At 40.0% G+C, this 21,738-nt stretch overlaps 1 non-coding gene across 1 annotated transcript; it reads right to left on the reverse strand.

Annotated features, from left to right (window-relative positions):
* Positions 1–19,488: 19,488 nt before the first annotated feature.
* On the reverse strand, positions 19,489–19,595 carry LOC127133221 (small nucleolar RNA R71). The gene has a single exon (XR_007807210.1). It is a non-coding gene; the product is annotated as a small nucleolar RNA R71 (small nucleolar RNA).
* Positions 19,596–21,738: the final 2,143 nt, after the last annotated feature.

The following is a 21,738-nucleotide window of genomic DNA, read 5'->3' on the forward strand; positions in this document are numbered from 1 at the left end:
AAATCATGATTGCTCAAATCTATGTGGATGATATAGTCTTTGGTGGTATGTCAGAACAAATGGTATCACATTTTGTTCAACAGATGCAATCTGAGTTTGAAATGAGTCTGGTTGGGGAACTAACCTACTTTCTTGGAATGCAAGTCAACCAAATGGAGGACTCTATGTTCCTCTCCCAAAGCAAGTATGCCAAAAACATCGTTAAGAAGTTTGGTATGGATAATGCTAGGCACAAAAGGACTCCTGCTCCTACTCATCTGAAGTTAACCAAAGATGATGGAGGGCCTAGTGTTGATCAATGCTTGTATAGAAGCATGATAGGCAGTCTACTATATCTAACTGCAAGTAGACCTGACATCTCTTATGCAGTTGGAGTGTGTGCGAGATACCAAGCAGAGCCTAAGATGAGCCACTTGAATCAAGTCAAAAGGATTCTCAAGTACATCAATGGGACTTGTGACTATGGAATGCTGTACTCACATGGGTCTGAGCCTGTCCTATCTGGGTACTGTGATGCTGACTGGGCTGGGAGTGCTGATGACAAAAAAAGCACATCAGGAGGATGTTTCTTCTTGGGAGACAATCTCATATCTTGGTTCAGCAAGAAGCAGAATTGTGTATCTCTGTCCACTGCAGAGGCTGAATACATAGCTGCTGGAAGCAGCTGTTCCCAACTGGTTTGGATGAAACAGACGCTCACTGAGTACAATGTCACTCAAAATGTCATGACATTGTTCTGTGATAATCTCAGTGCCATCAATATCTCCAAGAATCCCATCCAACACAGGAGGACCAAACATATTGACATTAGACACCACTTCATCAGAGATTTGGTGGAAGACAAGGTGATTACTTTGGAACATGTAGCCACTGAACTTCAACTGGCTGACATATTTACAAAGGCTCTGGATGCTACTCAGTTTGAAAACTTAAGGGGCAAACTGGGAATATGTCTCTCTGAGACCTTATAGCAATCACTGATGTTTGGAATGTATTTATTGGAACTATGTTCTGATTGGTCAACAGATCATAGCTTTACCACTTGCAACAAGTGTGGCAACAAGAGGATAAGGAGACACCCTAACTTGAGAAGGCCTATGCACCTGCAGGAATTCAAGGACGCTGTTCATGCAGGAGTGGTTTTGGATGTCAGAAACAAAGTCATGGCATCTGATATGGTTGTACCTACAGTAAAGCAAAAGTGGGTGATTACTTGATCAAAGCTGTGAAGCAAGATCAAGTGGGTACTTACTTAGTTGAAACTGTGAAGTAAAACCAAGTCTGTAAGTCTGTCATTTTTTTCTGGTTATGTTGTTGGCTTTGACAACATTTGTGACAAAAAGGGGGAGTAACAGGTGATGACCCCAGACAACAGATTGGTCTGTGAAAACAGACATTCATGACAGATTCAAAGATTTCTCCCCTGCAACTGATGTGTGTTGAAGTTTTGTATTTAACTTCTGCTCCTCTGTATGTGTGCTGCTTTGTGAAGTTTTTATTTAACTTCCATGTATGTGAGTGTGCTGCCACTCTGAGTGTATTAGCTAGGTTTATTTCCTGCTAGATGTGCGATTCCGCTGCTATGAACTCTGTTATGGGGATCAAAGTGTTTTAGCCAAAAATTTGCCAAAGGGGGAATTTGTAGGTGTTTAATTGGCTGCATTATATGGTAAAACACTAGCTGGATTCTAATGTCTTGACTGATGTCATGACATGGTGTGTATGTGTGACTGCAATTGTAGGTTAGAATATCTAACTGTACTCTGATGCCTTGGCTGATGTCATGACACACTTGAGTAGTTACTGCAGGATTAGCTAATACAGGATTTATTGAATGTCAAACTGGATACTGTGACATTCATCCCTGTCAGCAGATACTGAGGAATAGAACAGTTGGTGTTCTGTTAGAGCTCAGTATTCATTTGCAGTCTGGTTATCAAGGAAGAACCAGACCTGGCATAAGGCCTATTGTATGAATGTCAAACTGGATGTTATGACATTCATCATGGACAGTATATACTAAATAATAGACAGAGTGGTGTTCTTCTACACTTCAGTATGTTTCTTAGTTTGTTCTTCAAGAGGATAACAGAACTAACTTAAGGCCAAATGTGTAAATGTCAAATTGGATACTTTGACATTTATTAATGTAAGCTGTTACTGTAGTATGGTCATTTTGGTCATGTACAGGTCAGCAAAATTGTACAGTCTGTTTTCTGGAAAAACAGACTCAGCATATGATCCTTGATGTCTAGCTGAATGTCGTGACATTCATTCCTGACAGCATATGCTATATTGTAGGTTGTTCAGTTTTCTGTTTCAGCTTTTTCTTAGGCTATTCTTCAGGAAGTCAACAGCTTAGAGAAAAACCAGGAAATCAACAACCAAGCTACATTTAATGAACCTAACAAATAGCCTATTTGTTAGTAACCTAGATATTGAATTTATGGGAACTCGCGTGACCTTAAATTCGGGAGAATACAAGTGCAAAAGCCCAGGTACTACAATATAAAAGGAAGTCGTTCCTTCATTCAGTTTTGGGGATTTTGAGGCGTGAAGATTAAGTGTGTCCATCATACTTCACTGCTGTATTTTTGAGTCTTGTATTAGACATATCTTGTAAGCCAAGCCATTGTCACGTTGATGATTGTTTTGGTATAGGGTGTTCATTGAGTTGTAAGTGTTGTGTCGCTCAAAGCTTTTAAGCGTGAGTGCTGTGTATCTTGATTAAAGCTGTTAAGCACAATCAAGAGTTGGTTGAAGTGTGACTTCAACGTTGTCTTTAATATTGATTAAAGGTAGTAATCACTGAGGTGATTGAGGGGGAGTGAGTAGGAACTCTGATCTTAGAGTAAGATTGAAATTGCATTGGGTAGGGATTAAGTGACAAGTTGTAAACGGGTGAGTTTAGCTTTGAATTAATACTACTGATAGTGGATTTCCTCCCTGGCTTGGTAGCCCCCAGATGTAGGTCATGTTGGACTGAACTGGGTAAACAATTACTTATGTTATTTACTGCACTTACTGTTAAGTTCTGCATAATTCTTGTCTGTGCAGAATTGGATGTCATAACAACCCGTGTGACATCTAAAGTCTGATAACTAGAATTTCACTAACCCTTGAAAGATTTAGCCGGACATGGTAATACAAACAAATATAACGATATTGAACATGATGAAAAGAAGTTTAGAATGTAAGGCGTGAAGAACAAGTAAAGCGTGTAAAATAATTAAAACGAGCAATAAAGATAATGGCGAGAAAATTAAATAAAGTAAAGACAATGGCAGGAAATTAAATAAAGTAAAGACAATGGCAGGAAATTAAATAAAGTAAAGCATGATAAGGAATTAAATAAAGTAAGGCATGGCAAGTAAAATAAAAAGGCGATTAAATTAGAACCTGCTCCAAATGGAGGCTTTAAATCTCGTACAAGGAAGTAAATGAACCTTTGACTTTGAAAATAAAGATGACGGGAAAATCAAAGTGCTCTAACTCAATTACACTAAGGTGAGATAACCCCTCGATGTGATGGATTACCGCTTTTACAAATGATATTATAGTCTTAGTGTTATAAACTAAGTTGGATCCTTTGGAAGTGAACTAGAATGACCTATTTATAGAGGAACTCAACAGCATGCAAAGACCAGGATGCCCTTCAACTGCTCTTTAGTGGGAATGTGGAATTCAAAGGTGGCGCCCGCCATGTGAGTAAATGGGGAAGTTCATGGAATCGTGACAGTTTCCTCCTGGTTGAGGGCTGATTTGTCATGGCTTCTCCTATAGCGGTCGCTATGCAGAATGCCACGAGTACAATATTTGCCGAAAACCCTAATTTTTTGGTCTTTTTGCTTCGTTTCTTCTACAAAGGTCCTGAAAGAGCTAAATACCTGAAAACAACACAAAAAAAGCATAACACAAGCAAAATGATAATAAAGACCTAATAAACATGTGCAATCCGAGTCAAATGATTCAGTGTTATCAAATTCTCCCACACTTAAACCTTTGCTTGTCCTCAAGCAAAACTCTTTATAGCTAATGCAAGAAAAATAGTATCAACCAGAGTTAATTCAAGGTTAAAAAGGCTTATAAGTTCATTCAAGGAATGTATTGCTAGGTACTAACGAATCGAACTAAGGATATTGTAGTGACACTTTCTGCAAATGCGGTCATAGGCTTCTTTCCTATACAAATCAATCCATATCACCCCACCATACCTAGGCCTTCTTTTCATCTTCTTCAAGTCCTTTTTTCATTCAGGTGCAATCACATTAAGCTCGTTATCCGTACATACTCATAGTAAGGTGACCGGTTAGTGATTATGATCTTAAGCATGGGGCTCTGGTACATAAGTTGGTGTAGCCCCTTTATTTAACCCAATTGTAGTTGTGGGGGATTGGATCGTAATCCATCCTACCAAGTTCAGCACCAGTTACCTCTGAACCAACCAACAATGGGCATATTATTATATATTTTTAATTTTATTTTTCTGCATGTTTCGCAAACCTCTTTATTTTGCTGGGTTAAATGATCGTGTGAGAGTCACCTAGCCCGAAATTTCATACAACTAGAGAATAAAGCAGAAATTTTTATGATCATTCACTTATTTTCATCGGTCCCCTACGTGGAGCATGCTTAAGCTGGAGCTGACTGCAAGGATAAACTACTGAAGGACTTATTTGGAACAAAAATTAGGGCCACAACATATGGGGTATCAGGATCGACTCTTATAATCATGAAGCCTACGGTGTCAAGACGATATCGATTTTTAGAAAAAGTTTTTCCAAATCTTTTACATCCTGTCATAAACCTGTCTTATAGCCTGAATATTCAAAATACACTGTTTTCTTTGGTCACAAATTTTTTGGTAAGGCTAAAGAAATGGGATAAGTACAGATACACCACACAGATGACTCGTCAAACACATGTTATTTTATTGAAAGAAAAGCAAACAACTAAAACACACAAAACATATTGAAAATAAAGGAAAGCGATAAAAATCTCCTCCCACACTTAAACCGAACATTATCCTCAATGTTTCGATATGAGATAGAGTTGGAGTAACCTGAAAGAGATAGAACTATGGCTGATCACCGGCACCGTCACCGCCCTGGTCAGGATGCCTGGATCGACGACTCATGCTACGACGGCTAAGACCTTCCTACAGCTGCCTAGAGCGACCTAAGAAAGACCCCTGGGTGGCCTCGATAAGTGCGAAGTGCCGCTCATTAGCCTGTTGCTGGCGATGCTGCTCATTAGTGATCGCAAGCAAGGACTCCGTGATAGTCCGATGTGCGCGCTCAGTGCGTTGCTGGGAGGCTACCATAAAACTCATATTATCAGTCAATTGTTGGTTTATGGTATTTAGGAGGCCGTCACGCCTTTCTTCCCGAGTTTGGTGCTCGCGCCACGTCTCCTCAGTGATGTAAAAACCAGGAGTGGTACCTGCAAAATGGTCAGAAGAAGAAGGTGCAGTGTGTGCAGGTGATGCAGTGTGTATAGGAATATCATGAGTAGGAGACTGGTCACGTCGGTCATACTCATCATCGGTCCCTTACCCATCGTCCATAAGGACATTAGATGGCAAAGGACCGGTAAAAGGTGGAGCATCGAGATCATATGTCCAGTTCCTTGCATGTCGCATATGTCTACACTGAGAGCAAGGTAAAACAACACTCGGTATACCTACACCATGGACCATGAGGTTATAACCGCCTGCTCGCCGCACCTTGCACAATTTCATATCCTTCAAAAATTTCAAGTTAATGGTGCGGTGAGGGAGCGATTCTAAGGTAGCTAACTCAACATTGAGATTTAGTTCTCTAGCAATAGAAGTAATTAATCCACCAAAAGAAATGGTTCCTCCTTTTTTCAAAATGGCGGATATATGTGCAAGCATAAAAGGAACAGGATTGATCCTTCGATTAGTAAGACAACCCTGTAAAAATAGCAACTCGCGTGCATTTAGTTTATTAGAATTTTCCCGACCAAAAATAGTACATGCCAAAAGATATCAAAAAATACGGATGGTCGGGTTATGAATAGTGGAGGCTAAAATTCCTTCAAAAGAAGTGACAGCCACATTCGATAATCTATTCCAAAAGTTAAATGCTTCGAGTTCCCATTCTGTATCTAAGGGTGTCTCACAAATGGCACCCTCTATATAAGGCATTCCTAACAAACCTGCTAAGGCGTCGGTAGTGTACTCATATTCAATGTTGAACATTCTAAAACATACGATACCAACCGCGCTAGTAGTGCCAAGATGAACGGTGTAAATTAGGGAACTCAGAAATTCCCTGGTTAGCCTATCATAGGTGGGTTCCTTATTAGCAAAAATCTCATGCAGTCCTAAATTATCTAGCATATGAAAAACACTATGATACGTCCCTAAAGTATACAAACAGTCCTCATCTATATACCTGGTGGCGAGAATTTCCCGTGTTTACAACTTCTGTAAAATTTTGTTATGACGCTCTCTAGATTTCCCTCCCCGAAGGATGATATTGTTGAATTCTATTCCAACCATTGATGGTGAGTGAAGAGAAAATGGGTTTTTATGGTAAGGAAGTGAAAATGGGATTGTAGTGGGTTTTTGGTGGAGGAAATTGATGAGTGAAGTTTGGGAATGATAATGGGTTGGAGTTAGAATGATGAATTTGGGAATTTTCGTGGACTTCAATGGAGCTGGAAGGAGGAAAAAATGGGTTTTGAGAGGTTGAAGAAGGCAAAAATGGGGGATTTAGGGATTCTGTCCCGTAAATGGTACATACCCCATGACGCCCGCCATGAGGCTATGACGCCTGCCATGAATCTGGACTTGTTGTTTGGGATGGGCTTGTTCCTTGCTCTTGGGCTACAACTTTTTCCTCATTTTACAAAGGGGGTGTACATAGGCTTCCACAACATGATGCCTTTATGATTTTGATTAAGCTTGATAAATGACAAAATAAAAAAAGTAAAGTAAAGTAAAAAGGAAATAAAAACATAATAATAGTAACACACACACACACACACACACACACACACACACACACACACACACACACACACACACACACACACACACACACACACACACACACACACACACACACACATATATATATATATATATATATATATATATATATATATATATATATATATATGAATAGATAGTAATAAGTCACGGGTCGAGAGATGCTAGGAAAGGAAAAGAAAGCATAAAGTCAAAAAGAAAAAGGAAACAAGCATAAATAATAAGTCTAATAATGTGAAATAAGTAAAGCAAACAACATCTCTCACTCGGTGATATCATCAATGTCCAGGGAATAATGGAGTCTCCTCAACTTCGGATCCTCGGAGCTCTGCAATCTGGTGTCTAAGGTCAGCGATCTCATTGGTCAGTATATCTGAATCTTCGACCTACAAAGCAACGTCAGCAAGCTCCTGGAGCAGCTGGGCTATCTCCATACGAAGCTTAACAAGCTCAAAATGCATGCTTGGACTCTGAAGATTTGGATTATTGGTGAGGATTTTGATTCTGGTAGGTGCTGGATGATGCTCTGCTTCAGGTGGGATTCTCTACTCATCTACTGTCTCGCCTTGGCCTTCTATGGCATAGGCCCAGTTGGCCTAATTATAAACACAAGTTACCTGAGGGTCTGGTAGAGTAAAGTAGTGGATAGTCTCACCCTCGATCAAGAGCCTGTATTGATCTGGGTGGAAAGAAGATCTCCTCATGAGGCTTGGTCCAGACAAAAGTCAATATCCATCGAAGTATAACTGCAGTAAGATGTTAGGTGAAATAGACTTCTATCTAGTTCTAGGGCGGAGGCTATATTGGTTACCGTGCTTCCGACATGTATAGGACTCACAGCGGAGCGAGCATTAAGATAGAGACTCTCGATCAAAAAATCCCCGCAAGCTACTGGGCGTGACTGAGTGGTACAGTACATGAAGAAAATCTCTTCAGCACTTACGTGTGTATCAGTGTCAATCTCCCCCAGGAAGGTGTGGGCAATAATCATATGAAAATATCTGAAAGCAGGATTATGGATCTTGTTAGAGATTTGGGTAGAAGGGTCAAGGCTACCTCCACATGTAATGTCAATCCAGAACTTCTCAACGTCTCTACTCAGGAAATAGCTCATGGGGAGCTCAGATGAGGCATTATAAGTAGTTTGAAATCCAAGTAAGTCACCGAAACGCTTGTGGTTGAAGGTGTACTCTATCCCAAACATCCTGAAATTAATGTAGCCACCATCACTAGCGTGACCAACATAGGGATCGTAGTTCAGCGAGCTCAAGAACTCCAAAGTGAGGTTCCTGTAAGTCACATACATCACTTCAGTATACCCATCCCATTGCAACTGACTACACAAATGCCTAACACTAGGCTCAAGGCATAATGCTTCCATGCAGCTTGAATCAGGATATCTGGTGGGCAGCATTGGACGTTGGGAAAGCATGGCGTAGGGTTGCTCCTGTCTTGGGTCACGAAAGATCACTAGCATAGTGTCGAAATTCTCCATCCTAAAAAGTTAGGTTAAAAATAGAGGACACCTAAAATCGCAAATATTGTAATTGTTAGTCTAAACATAAATATATATATCGGCTTTAGTGGCATGTGTGGCATCTGACTCTTCGACCTGCAAAGCAACGTCAGCAAGCTTGATAACACTGAAAGTTACGTATTTTTGACTCCGATTTCACATGCATTCTAGTCGTTTTATTGTCATTTTGTTGTATTATTACTGTGTTTTCCTTTGTTTTTAGGTTTTTACTTTAATCGGAGCCCCGATCGAGAAAAAGAGTGAAAAAGAGCTAAAAACCCTAAAATTCAGCATTTTGTGCTTATGGCCTACCCCATGGCGGGCGCCACAGACCAAGCCATGACGTGTCCAAGTCCAACTTCCTCAACTCCCATGTTTCCCCACTACATCCACTAAGGCGCCCCACTTTGTGCTTGTGGCGGACGCCATAGCCTTGTGGCGGGCGCCACAAGAAGGAAACGGTTCCCTCTATTTTCAAGTTGAAGGGCATCCAAGTCAATTCCACATTTTTTTATTTGCTTATAAAGAGAAACGCGAATTCAGTTTTACAATCATCCAAACTTAGAGCAGAGGCAAACTCAGAAGCAACTTTGTTTCACTTAGGCATATATTCAGTATTTTATAGTGGTAATCGCTTCGCATTGGAGTGTTACCAAAATTGTGTCATCAAGTCTATGATAGAGTCTGTAATCGAGTTTGGAGCACTTTGGAAGGAAGTTAATCCTACCGCCATTTTCTTTTCCGCATTGCAATTTACTCAGCCCTCCGATTGGAGCAGGTTTCTATTACTCGCCTTTACTTTATTTATTTCCCGCACTCGCCTTTACTTTATTTATTTCCCGCACTCGCCTTTACTTTATTTATTTCCCGCACTCGCTTTTACTTTATTTATTTCCCGCACTCGCTTTTACTTTATTTATTTCCTCGCACTCGCTTTACTTTTATTTATTTCCTCGCACTCGCTTTAAATTAATTACTTTCCGCACTCGCACTACTTTTATTTACTTTCCGCACTCGCACTACTTTTATTTATTTTAATGCACTTTTACTTTACCATGTCTAGCTAAATTTATAAGGCTAGAATGTAAGGATCGTAATTAAACCATTAATCCGTACAATAGTTCGTAGAAACACTTAAAGGGCTATTTTAACTTTCAACTTAAGTTTTTCCGCACTTCAATTCCGTTGGGTAAGATCGAAAGCCGTCCAACGTCTTTATAAACTTAATTGTTTTTAACTATTTCAAAAATAGCGAAAGCGCTTTGTTTAGTTCATTAGGAGTTTTTAACATTAAGAAGAAAAAGTATTTTAAAACTATTTTCGGACGCGTTTATAAGTTTAGAGTCTGGTTCGTAAGAACCTCTTTTGGTTAAGAAGTCCAGGTTATAATACTTTTCAACTTAGTCAAGATACTATATTTCTTAAAAATAGGTTTACTACTCTAACACAATGTGCGCCTTTTTATAAGTGACAATAAGAGGATTTGATTAGGGAGTACAACTCGGTTCTGAATACGCGAAAGCGACAGTTCCTGTTAAATTAGTTCTTTTCAAAGTAGGAAACATTTCCCATAAGTAGTTCTATTAGCAAGTACTTGGATTATCAACTGATTACGTGAATTACATTCGACCCTGTCTTTATTAATTAAATCTATTTAAATACTTTACTTTTCATTGCACACTACGAAAAACACCTATTTTGACTGCCTTTGATAAACACCATATTTGACACTTGGTCTCTGTGGATTCGATAATCTTTTATATTACTCTGACGCGTTCGTATACTTGCGAAAAGCACGCATTAAGTTTTTGGCGCCGTTGCCGGTGTAACACCCTTCTAAAATACCCCAAATATTTAATTAAAATAGCAACATATAAATCAGAGTAATTATGCAGTTAAGGGTGTCACACAAACAACTTCACACCATTCCTCAAAGTAGATTGTCATGCTCATTTATTTATCAAATAAAACGTTTGCATAGTACGCAGCGGATAGAAATTAAATCAATCATGCGGAACATGTAACACAATTACATGTAAAATTATTCAACAAGGTAAAACATCCCATCCCGATGTTACATCTATCAGAGCATGACCCACTAAGGAGACTACACTAGACTCCAAGCACTAGCTTCTACTCAATCACTGCTCGTTACCTGAAAAATAGTTGTAAGGGTGAGTTCCTCAATCAATATAATGAACATTATAAAATATCATGTCATGTTAAGTAATTTAACACATTAATCACCCTAATCACATCACACATTCAGTAACGGCACATCAATTCAAATATCATACTCAATACCAATACAATTCATGCTCATACTCAATATCAACACAAACCCACGTATAATATTGGAATACATCCATTCATATTATACGCCATACACATATTATGCAATGAGACTCCATGCATGCGGTACCGACTATTTGTGAACATATAGTTCACCTCACCGTCCAAATCCAGGCACGGCTACCAAGCCCACTAGTCCCACTCATTTGAGACCTAGTGACTCACTCACTAATTCCTCACCATGGGAATTAGCTACCACCCCAAGGGCTATGATATGCACGCTAATTCATCTAGCATGCAAACATCAACAACAGTCCAAAATGACTAACTCACTAATTCCTCACCATGGGAATTAGCTACCACCATAAAGGCCACAATATGCATGCTAATCACCTAGCAATGCTAAATCATCAACCACAATTCAAGAATAGACATATGCTCACACTCTAAGCCATAAAACAGTCTATTCACAAATGCACACATAACTGATACATTCACAAGATCATGCATACCATCACACATCAATCAGTATTTTATCACATAAGCATATCAGATCATGCCCAAGAACAACCACAGTATTAGCACACTCTACTAATACCTATACTACTCAAAACAACGGGAAATGATCCCTAATATATCGTACATCAGCTAAATCACATTACTCAGCTGAACAACCAAAAACTGCACAACGACAGCACAGAAAATCACAATCCTGCCCATACGCGTACTGCCTAGTCCCATACGCGTATGGCCCATTTCTCAGCCAAATCCCATACGCGTAATACCATCTCATACGCGTATGCTACGCGTATCACTTCCCCATACGCGTACCAACAGAGACCAAACTACGTTCAAAACATCATCTTCCTCATCCATACGCGTATTGCCTAGTGCCATACGCGTACCAGACCATCTCATACGCGTATTGCCTAGTGCCATACGCGTATGACCAGAAACCAGACTTCCAGATCTGCTATGGCTTTCTCTGCTACGAGATCTATCCAATCCAACCTTCCACAGTCCAATTTTACATATTATTCGTTCATATCTTCTAACACAATTCATACCCTATTCGATTTCACAAAATCTAACATTATTACATCTAATTCCTACGAATTTCCTCCATTTATAATCCAAATTTCGTTCATCCAATATTTCACAAATTTCATCATACATCATTCCAATCAGAGGTAAATCAATAGTCTATCACTACCCATTACATGTTATCCCATAATACCCATTAATCGACGATAAACCCCCCTTACCTGAGTTAATCCGGCAAATCCTGCAGCTTCAAGTTCTTCCTCTCTTCAACCCTTGTTCTCTGGTTCTCTTTGCCCCTTTTTCCACTTTTCTGCCCCTTTTTCCTTTTCACGTGAAAAATAAACCTTTTTACTAAATGGGACCTTTTCTAATTCCAACTTTTATTCCAATAAAATAATAACCCAATAATAATAATTCCAATAATAATCCAATTATTTAATTAAATTAATAAATATATTATTAACTTAAATTAAATAATTATCTTATTTTATCGGGGTGTTACAACTCTCCCCCACTAAAAGAGTTTTCGTCCTCGAAAACATACCTCAAGCGAATAACTCTGGATAAGACTCCTTCATCTGACTCTCAAGTTCCCAAGTCACATTGCCACCTGCTGGTCCTCCCCAAGCTACCTTCACCAAAACAATCTCTTTACCCCGCAACTGCTTCAACTCTCGATCCTCAATCCTCATAGGTGATGTTTCAACAGTCAGGTTATCTCTCACCTGGACATCATCTACTTGGACCACATGCGACGGATCATGAATGTACCTCCTCAACTGAGACACATGAAAAACCTCATGCAAATTCGCAAGTGACGGCGGTAAAGCGATACGATAGGCTACTTCCCCTATCCTCTCCAAAATCTGATAAAGACCAATAAATCGAGGTGTCAACTTCTTCGACTTCAAAGCTCGACCAACCCCAGTTATCGGAGTAACACGAAGAAACACATGATCTCCCTCTTGAAACTCAAGTGACTTCCTCCTCTTGTCGTGATAACTCTTCTGACGACTCTGAGCAATCCTCATCTTCTCCTGAATCATCTTAATCTTTTCCGTAGTCTGTTGAACAATCTCCGGTCCAACTACAGCACTCTCACCGGACTCATACCAACATAAAGGCGTCCGACATCTCCTACCATACAAAGCTTCAAATGGTGCCATACCAATGCTCGAATGAAAACTATTGTTGTAGGTAAACTCAATCAAAGGTAAATAACAATCCCAAGCACCTCCCTTTTCCAAAACACAAGCTCTCAAAAGATCCTCTAGTGACTGAATCGTCCTCTCAGTCTGACCATCAGTCTGCGGATGATATGCAGAACTCAATCTCAACTTGGTTCCCAAAGCCCTCTGCAAACCTTCCCAGAACTTCGATGTAAATCTAGGATCTCTGTCCGAAACAATACTCGACGGAATACCATGCAAACTTACAATTTTCTCAATATACAATTCAGCTAATCTCTCTAATGGATAGTCCATTCTGATCGGAATAAAATGAGCCGATTTTGTCAATCTATCAACAATCACCCAAATAGCTTCAAAATTCTTAATCGTTCTCGGTAAACCAGAAACAAAATCCATACTGATACTATCCCACTTCCACTCTGGAATAGCCAACGGTTGCATTAGCCCAGACGGCTTCTGGTGCTCAATCTTTGACTTCTGACAAGTCAAACAAGAATAAACAAAACTCGCAATTTCTCTTTTCATTCCCGGCCACCAAAATAACTTTTTCAAATCATGATACATCTTCGTAGCCCCAGGATGAATACTCAAGCCACTACGATGTCCTTCCTCAAGAATACTCTTCTTCAGTTCGGTAACATCCGGAATACATACCCGATTACCAAATTTCAAAACACCATTCTCATCAACTCTGAATTCACCACCTTGACCTTGATTCACTAGAGTCAACTTCTCAACCAAAAACACATCGGATTTCTGACCCTCTCTAATCTCATCCAGAATACCACTCGTTAACTTCAACATTCCCAATTTAACACTATTGTGAGTACTCTCACACACCAAACTCAAGTCTCTAAACTGCTCAATTAAATCCAATTCCTTAACCATTAACATAGACATATGCAATGATTTCCGACTCAATGCATCAGCCACTACGTTTGCTTTACCCGGATGGTAGTTCAAACCAAAGTCATAATCCTTCAGAAACTCTAACCATCTCCTCTGTCTCATATTCAGCTCTTTCTGATCAAACAAATACTTTAAACTTTTATGGTCACTGAAAACCTCAAATCTTGACCCGTACAAGTAATGCCTCCAAAACTTCAGAACAAATACCACAGCTGCCAACTCTAAATCGTGTGTCGGATAGTTCCTCTCATGAACCCTCAGTTGTCTCGATGCATAAGCTACAACCTGCTTATTCTGCATCAAAACACCACCCAAACCCAACAATGAAGCATCACAGTAAACCTCAAATGGTTCCGACGAACTCGGTAATATCAGAATAGGAGCAGTAGTTAACTTTCTCTTTAACTCTTGAAAACTTTCTTCACACTTTGAGTCCCAAACAAACGCTTGCCCCTTTCTGGTCAACATCGTCAACGGTAATGCAAACTTAGAAAATCCCTCAATGAATTTCCTATAATAACCTGCAAGTCCAAGAAAACTCCTTATCTCAGAAACTGACTTCGGAGCTTCCCACTTAGATACCGCTTCTATCTTAGAAGGATCAACAGCAACACCACCTCTTGAAATCACATGACCAAGAAAACTAACCTCTTCTAACCAAAATTCACACTTAGACAGTTTAGCAAATAACTTCTTTTCTCACAGAACTCCCAAAACCACTCTCAAATGTTCAGCATGCTCTTCTTCAGATTTCGAATACACCAAAATATCGTCAATAAACACCACAACAAACTGATCTAGGTACGGATGGAAAATCCTATTCATATACTCCATAAATACTCCAGGCGCATTAGTCACACCAAAAGGCATTACAGAATGCTCATAATGTCCATACCTTGTTCTGAAAGTAGTCTTCTGAATATCCTCAGTTTTCACACGTATCTGATGATATCCCGACCTCAAATCTATTTTGCTGAACACACTCGCACCAACCAACTGATCCATCAAATCATCAATCCTCGGCAAAGGATACCGATTCTTGATCGTCACTTTATTCAGTTGCCTGTAGTCCACACACAACCTCATAGTACCTTCTTTCTTCTTAACTAATAACACTGGTGCACCCCACGGTGACACACTCGGACGAATAAATTTCTTATCCAACAGATCTTCCAACTAACTCTTCAATTCAGTTAACTCAACAGCAGACATACGGTACGGAGCCATCGATATCGGCCTAGTACCAGGTACCAAATCAATCGAGAACTCAACTTCACGCTCTGGCGGTAATTCATCCACTTCTTCAGGAAACACATCAGGAAAATCACACACCACAGCTAGATCACAAATCGCCATTTTATCTTTAGCCTCCAAAGTCGCTAGCAGCATAAACAACTCTGCCCCATCTGCTACTGCCTCATTCACCTGCCTTGCAGATAAAAACAAACTCTTTCCTTCCTCAGTCTCAGGAAAGATCACAGTCTTATCAAAACAATTGATATAGACGCGGTTAAACACCAACCAGTTCATACCCAGGATAACATCAATCTGCACTAGTGGAAGACACACTAGGTCCATCCCAAAGTCTCTACCAAAAATACTCAAAGGACAATTTAAACAAACTGAAGTAGTAGTCACTGAACCCTTCGCAGGAGTATCAATCACCATACTTCCATGCATCTCAGATATCTCTAACTTAAGTTTCACAGCACAATCCAAAGATATAAAGGAATGAGTCGCACCTGTGTCAATAATAGCTACAAGAGGAAAGCCATTAATATAACACGTACCTCGGATCAAACGATCATCTGCAGAAGTCTCAGAACCCGATAAAGCAAAGACCTTGCCTCCCGACTGGTTCTCTCTCTTCGGCTTAGGACACTGTGGACTGATATGACCCACCTCTCCACAGTTGAAACAAGTCACAGTCTTCAACCGGCAATCTGCAGCCAAGTGACCACCTTTTCCACACTTGAAACACTTCTTCTCATTACTGGTACACTCATGGATACGATGTCCAGCCTGACCACATCGGAAACACTTAGCAGGGGCACTGGAGTCTCCCCCACTAGGCCTCTTCATCCCACTCTGTCTCTGGAAACCTTTGCCAACTGCATACGGTTTCCCACGATCATTCTGATTCTTGCCTTTCCTATCAACCCTTTGCTGATAGCTCTCTGCTCTAGCCTTGGTATCCTGTTCAAAAATCCTGCAACAGTCAACCAAATCAGAAAACACTCTAATCCGCTGATACCCAATAGCCTGCTTGATCTCGGGACGTAACCCGTTCTCAAACTTCACACACTTTGAAAATTCCCCAGTAGCCTCGTTATAGGGAGTGTAATACTTTGACAGCTCTGTGAACTTAGCAGCATACTCAGTAACAGACCGGTTACCCTGCTTCAATTCCAAGAACTCTATCTCTTTCTTTCCTCTGACATCCTCTGGAAAATACTTCCTCAGGAATCTCTCTCTGAACACAGCCCAAGTGATCTCAGCATTCCCAGCAGATTCCAACTCAGTGCGGGTAGCAACCCACCAATCATCGGCTTCTTCTGACAGCATATGCGTACCGAACCTGACCTTCTGGTTATCGGCACACTCAGTCACTCGGAAGATCCTCTCGATCTCCTTCAACCACTTCTGAGCGCCATCTGGATCGTATGCTCCCTTGAACATTGGAGGATTGTTCTTCTGGAATTCACTCAGTTGACGAGCAGTTCCCATTCCCACAACATTCGGATTCCCTCCAAGTACTCCAGCTAGCATACCCAGAGCCTCAGCAATCGCAGCATCATCTCTGCCTCTTCCAGCCATCTCTATTCTGAAAACCCAACAAGCTAAACAATAAGTACTGATAGGGTTACACAACACCTATCCCGTACAGGGGAACAGAATAATTACGACTCGACTCGACCGACTATGCTCTGATACCACTAATGTAACACCCTTCTAAAATACCCCAAATATTTAATTAAAATAGCAACATATAAATCAGAGTAATTATGCAGTTAAGGGTGTCACACAAACAACTTCACACCATTCCTCAAAGTAGATTGTCATGCTCATTTATTTATCAAATAAAATGTTTGCATAGTACGCAGCGGATAGAAATTAAATCAATCATGCGGAACATGTAACACAATTACATGTAAAATTATTCAACAAGGTAAAACATCCCATCCCGATGTTACATCTATCAGAGCATGACCCACTAAGGAGACTACACTAGACTCCAAGCACTAGCTTCTACTCAATCACTGCTCGTTACCTGAAAAATAGTTGTAAGGGTGAGTTCCTCAATCCATATAATGAACATTATAAAATATCATGTCATGTTAAGTAATTTAACACATTAATCACCCTAATCACATCACACATTCAGTAACGGCACATCAATTCAAATATCATACTCAATACCAATACAATTCATGCTCATACTCAATATCAACACAAACCCACGTATAATATTGGAATACATCCATTCATATTATACGCCATACACATATTATGCAATGAGACTCCATGCATGCGGTACCGACTATTTGTGAACATATAGTTCACCTCACCGTCCAAATCCAGGCACGGCTACCAAGCCCACTAGTCCCACTCATTTGAGACCTAGTGACTCACTCACTAATTCCTCACCATGGGAATTAGCTACCACCCCAAGGGCTATGATATGCACGCTAATTCACCTAGCATGCAAACATCAACAACAGTCCAAAATGACTAACTCACTAATTCCTCACCATGGGAATTAGCTACCACCATAAAGGCCACAATATGCATGCTAATCACCTAGCAATGCTAAATCATCAACCACAATTCAAGAATAGACATATGCTCACACTCTAAGCCATAAAACAGTCTATTCACAAATGCACACATAACTGATACATTCACAAGATCATGCATACCATCACACATCAATCAGTATTTTATCACATAAGCATATCAGATCATGCCCAAGAACAACCACAGTATTAGCACACTCTACTAATACCTATACTACTCAAAACAACGGGAAATGATCCCTAATATATCGTACATCAGCTAAATCACATTACTCAGCTGAACAACCAAAAACTGCACAACGACAGCACAGAAAATCACAATCCTGCCCATACGCGTACTGCCTAGTCCCATACGCGTATGGCCCATTTCTCAGCCAAATCCCATACGCGTAACACCATCTCATACGCGTATGCTACGCGTATCACTTCCCCATACGCGTACCAACAGAGACCAAACTACGTTCAAAACATCAGCTTCCTCATCCATACGCGTATTGCCTAGTGCCATACGCGTACCAGACCATCTCATACGCGTATTGCCTAGTGCCATACGCGTATGACCAGAAACCAGACTTCCAGATCTGCTATGGCTTTCTCTGCTACGAGATCTATCCAATCCAACCTTCCACAGTCCAATTTTACATATTATTCGTTCATATCTTCTAACACAATTCATACCCTATTCGATTTCACAAAATCTAACATTATTACATCTAATTCCTACGAATTTCCTCCATTTATAATCCAAATTTCGTTCATCCAATATTTCACAAATTTCATCATACATCATTCCAATCAGAGGTAAATCAATAGTCTATCACTACCCATTACATGTTATCCCATAATACCCATTAATCGGCGATAAACCCCCCTTACCTGAGTTAATCCGGCAAATCCTGCAGCTTCAAGTTCTTCCTCTCTTCAACCCTTGTTCTCTGGTTCTCTTTGCCCCTTTTTCCACTTTTCTGCCCCTTTTTCCTTTTCACGTGAAAAATAAACCTTTTTACTAAATGGGACCTTTTCTAATTCCAACTTTTATTCCAATAAAATAATAACCCAATAATAATAATTCCAATAATAATCCAATTATTTAATTAAATTAATAAATATATTATTAACTTAAATTAAATAATTATCTTATTTTATCGGGGTGTTACAGCCGGGGACCAAATTCGTCAAATTTCATTTTCCTGTTGTTATATTGTTTAGACTTAGGTTATTTCCCACCGGTCGATGCGAAGAACTCGCAGCACCGGAAGTTTAAGCTTAGTATACCCTCTGGCGGAACCTGAACGTTACGCTCGCGCACGTTTATTCTTTCATAGAATTAAGAGAGTTATGGCCGAAGATTAAAACCAAAGACCTCTTAAAGATTTCGCTCAACCATCTAACGAAGAACCTAGTTCTAGTATAGTAAACCCAATCATACCAGCCAATAATTTTGAACTTAAACGATCCCTGTTACAACTAGTGCAACAGAGACAATTCGCAGGTCTCGCTACAGAGAACCCTAACCAACATTTAAAAATATTTCTTCAATTAGCAGATACTTTTAAAACCAATGGAGCTTCTCCTGAGGCAATACATTTAAAATTATTCCCTTTTTCCCTCAGAGATAAAGCCCTATCATGGTTAGATTCCCTTCCACCCAATTCCATTACGACTTGGGATAACCTTAGAAGAGTTTTTCTTGCTAGATATTTTCCGCCGAGTAAGACAGCCGTTCTTCGAAACCATATAACTAGATTTACCCAAAACCAAGGAGAATCGTTGTTCGAAGCTTGGGAGAGATATAAAGAGTTGTTACGAGCATGCCCACATCATGGTTTAGAAAATTGGTTAATCATTCAAACCTTCTATAATGGACTTCACTATAACACAAAGATGACCATCGACGCTGCCGTAGGCGGTGCTCTGATGAATAAACCTTACCCTGAAGCTAGTGCCCTCATCGAAGACATGGCTCAAAACCATCAATCATGGGGAGTCGAACGAGCGACAGTGGAGAAGAAGGAAGCCCAAGGAGGAGTGCATGAACTAAGCTCTATAGACATGATGCAAGCTAAAATGGACGCATTAACCCTTAAAGTCGAGCATATGTACACGAACCCGAATACTGTAGCCGCAGTTTTGTCAGATTGTGAGATATGTGGAACCCAAGGACACCAATCCGCAGAATGCAGTCTATTGAACGAAACCCACTCCGAGCAAGTGAACTACACCCAAGGGAACCCATATTCGAATACCTATAACCCTGGATGGAGGAATCACCCGAACTTCTCCTATAAAAACAATAACCCTATCCAAAATAATGCACCTCCGAGACCTAGTTATCAAGCCCCTAGATCAAATCAACCTATGCAACCTGTACCACCCAAGCCGAGCCTTGAGAAAATTATGGAAAATTTTATCACCGCTCAAACCCAACAAAACAAGGAGTTCATGAACCAAAACATTCATGTTAACGAATTGATTACTCAGTTAGGAACCATGGTTGACCAAATAGTTACTCATACCAAGATGCTTGAAACCCAGATCTCTCATGTAGCTTTAAACCAAGCCCTTCAGACTACACCTGGAGGACAATTCCCTGGACAACCTCAACAAAATCCGAGAGGACAAGCCAATGCCATTACCCTACAAAGTGGGAACGCTTATGATGAGCCACCAAACCCAAGATTTAGTGAATCCGAAACTTCTAAGGAATGTACCAAACCCCCAGACGAAGTAAAGGAATCAGAGGAATCTGAAAACCAGGACGGTCGAGAGAAAGGAGAAGAACCTAAAGATAAAATTTACGTACCACCCCCGCCATATAAACCACCTATACCATATCCGCAAAGACTCAAACAAACCCAGATCAATAAACAGTACCAAAAATTTATTAAAGTTATAGAAAAACTTCATGTAGAAATCCCTTTCACAGAAGCCATCACCCAAATACCTTCTTATGCAAAGTTTCTCAAAGACATCCTTACCAACAAACGTAGACTTGACGACCCGAAGCCTTTGGAATGTAATGCTATTTCCGAGGACAAATTAGCAAATAAAGATAAGGATCCTGGAAATTTCTCCATTCCTTGCCTTTTGGGTAATCATGTCACCAAAAAAGCTTTTCTAGACTTAGGAGCTAGTGTGAGTTTAATGCCTTTAGTAGTTTGTGAGAGGTTGAACTTAGGAGAATTACAACCCACTAAGATGTCACTTCAGTTAGCCGATAGATCCGTTAAACATCCGATAGGCATTCTAGAAGATGTTCCTGTTAGGATAGGTCAACTATTTATCCCTACTGATTTTGTCGTCATGGACATCAAAGAGGACAATGATATACCAATCCTTCTAGGTAGACCATTCTTATCGACTGCAGGAGCCATAATAGATGTCAAGAAAGGAAAGTTGACATTTGAGGTAGGTGACGAGAAAATAGAATTTATACTTTCGAAATTTCTTATGGCACCTGTGATGGGAGACTTGTGTTATGCCTTAGATATCATTGATGAATGTGTTAGAGAATTAGAACAAAAAGAAATTATAAAAACAATTAAGTTACCATCAACCCCCATAAAGGAAGATGATGACTTTAAGGAACCTTACATCGATGATAACCTTTACGAATGTTTATCCCTTACTTCAGATCCTATGCCATGCCCTAAGAAACCAACCTTAGAACTTAAGGAACTGCCTAAGAACCTGAGATATGAGTTCCTCGATGAAAAGATGAACCGCCCAGTTATAGTTAGTGCTACCTTGAGCCAAGAGGAAATGAACCAACTTTTAGACGTTTTACGAAGACATCCCTCAGCCTTAGGATATAATTTCTCTGACCTGAAAGGTATAAGCCCATCTGTATGCATGCATCGGATTTCGTTAGAAGAAGATTCAAAACCCTCTAGGGAGCATCAGAGAAGAATAAACCCTATAATGAGTGATGTTGTTAAGAAGGAAGTTCTTAAGTTGCTTGAGGCAGGTATA

The sequence above is a fragment of the Lathyrus oleraceus genome, chromosome 3 (genome assembly GCF_024323335.1).
Source record: "Lathyrus oleraceus cultivar Zhongwan6 chromosome 3, CAAS_Psat_ZW6_1.0, whole genome shotgun sequence".
NCBI classification, from domain to species: domain Eukaryota; kingdom Viridiplantae; phylum Streptophyta; class Magnoliopsida; order Fabales; family Fabaceae; genus Lathyrus; species Lathyrus oleraceus.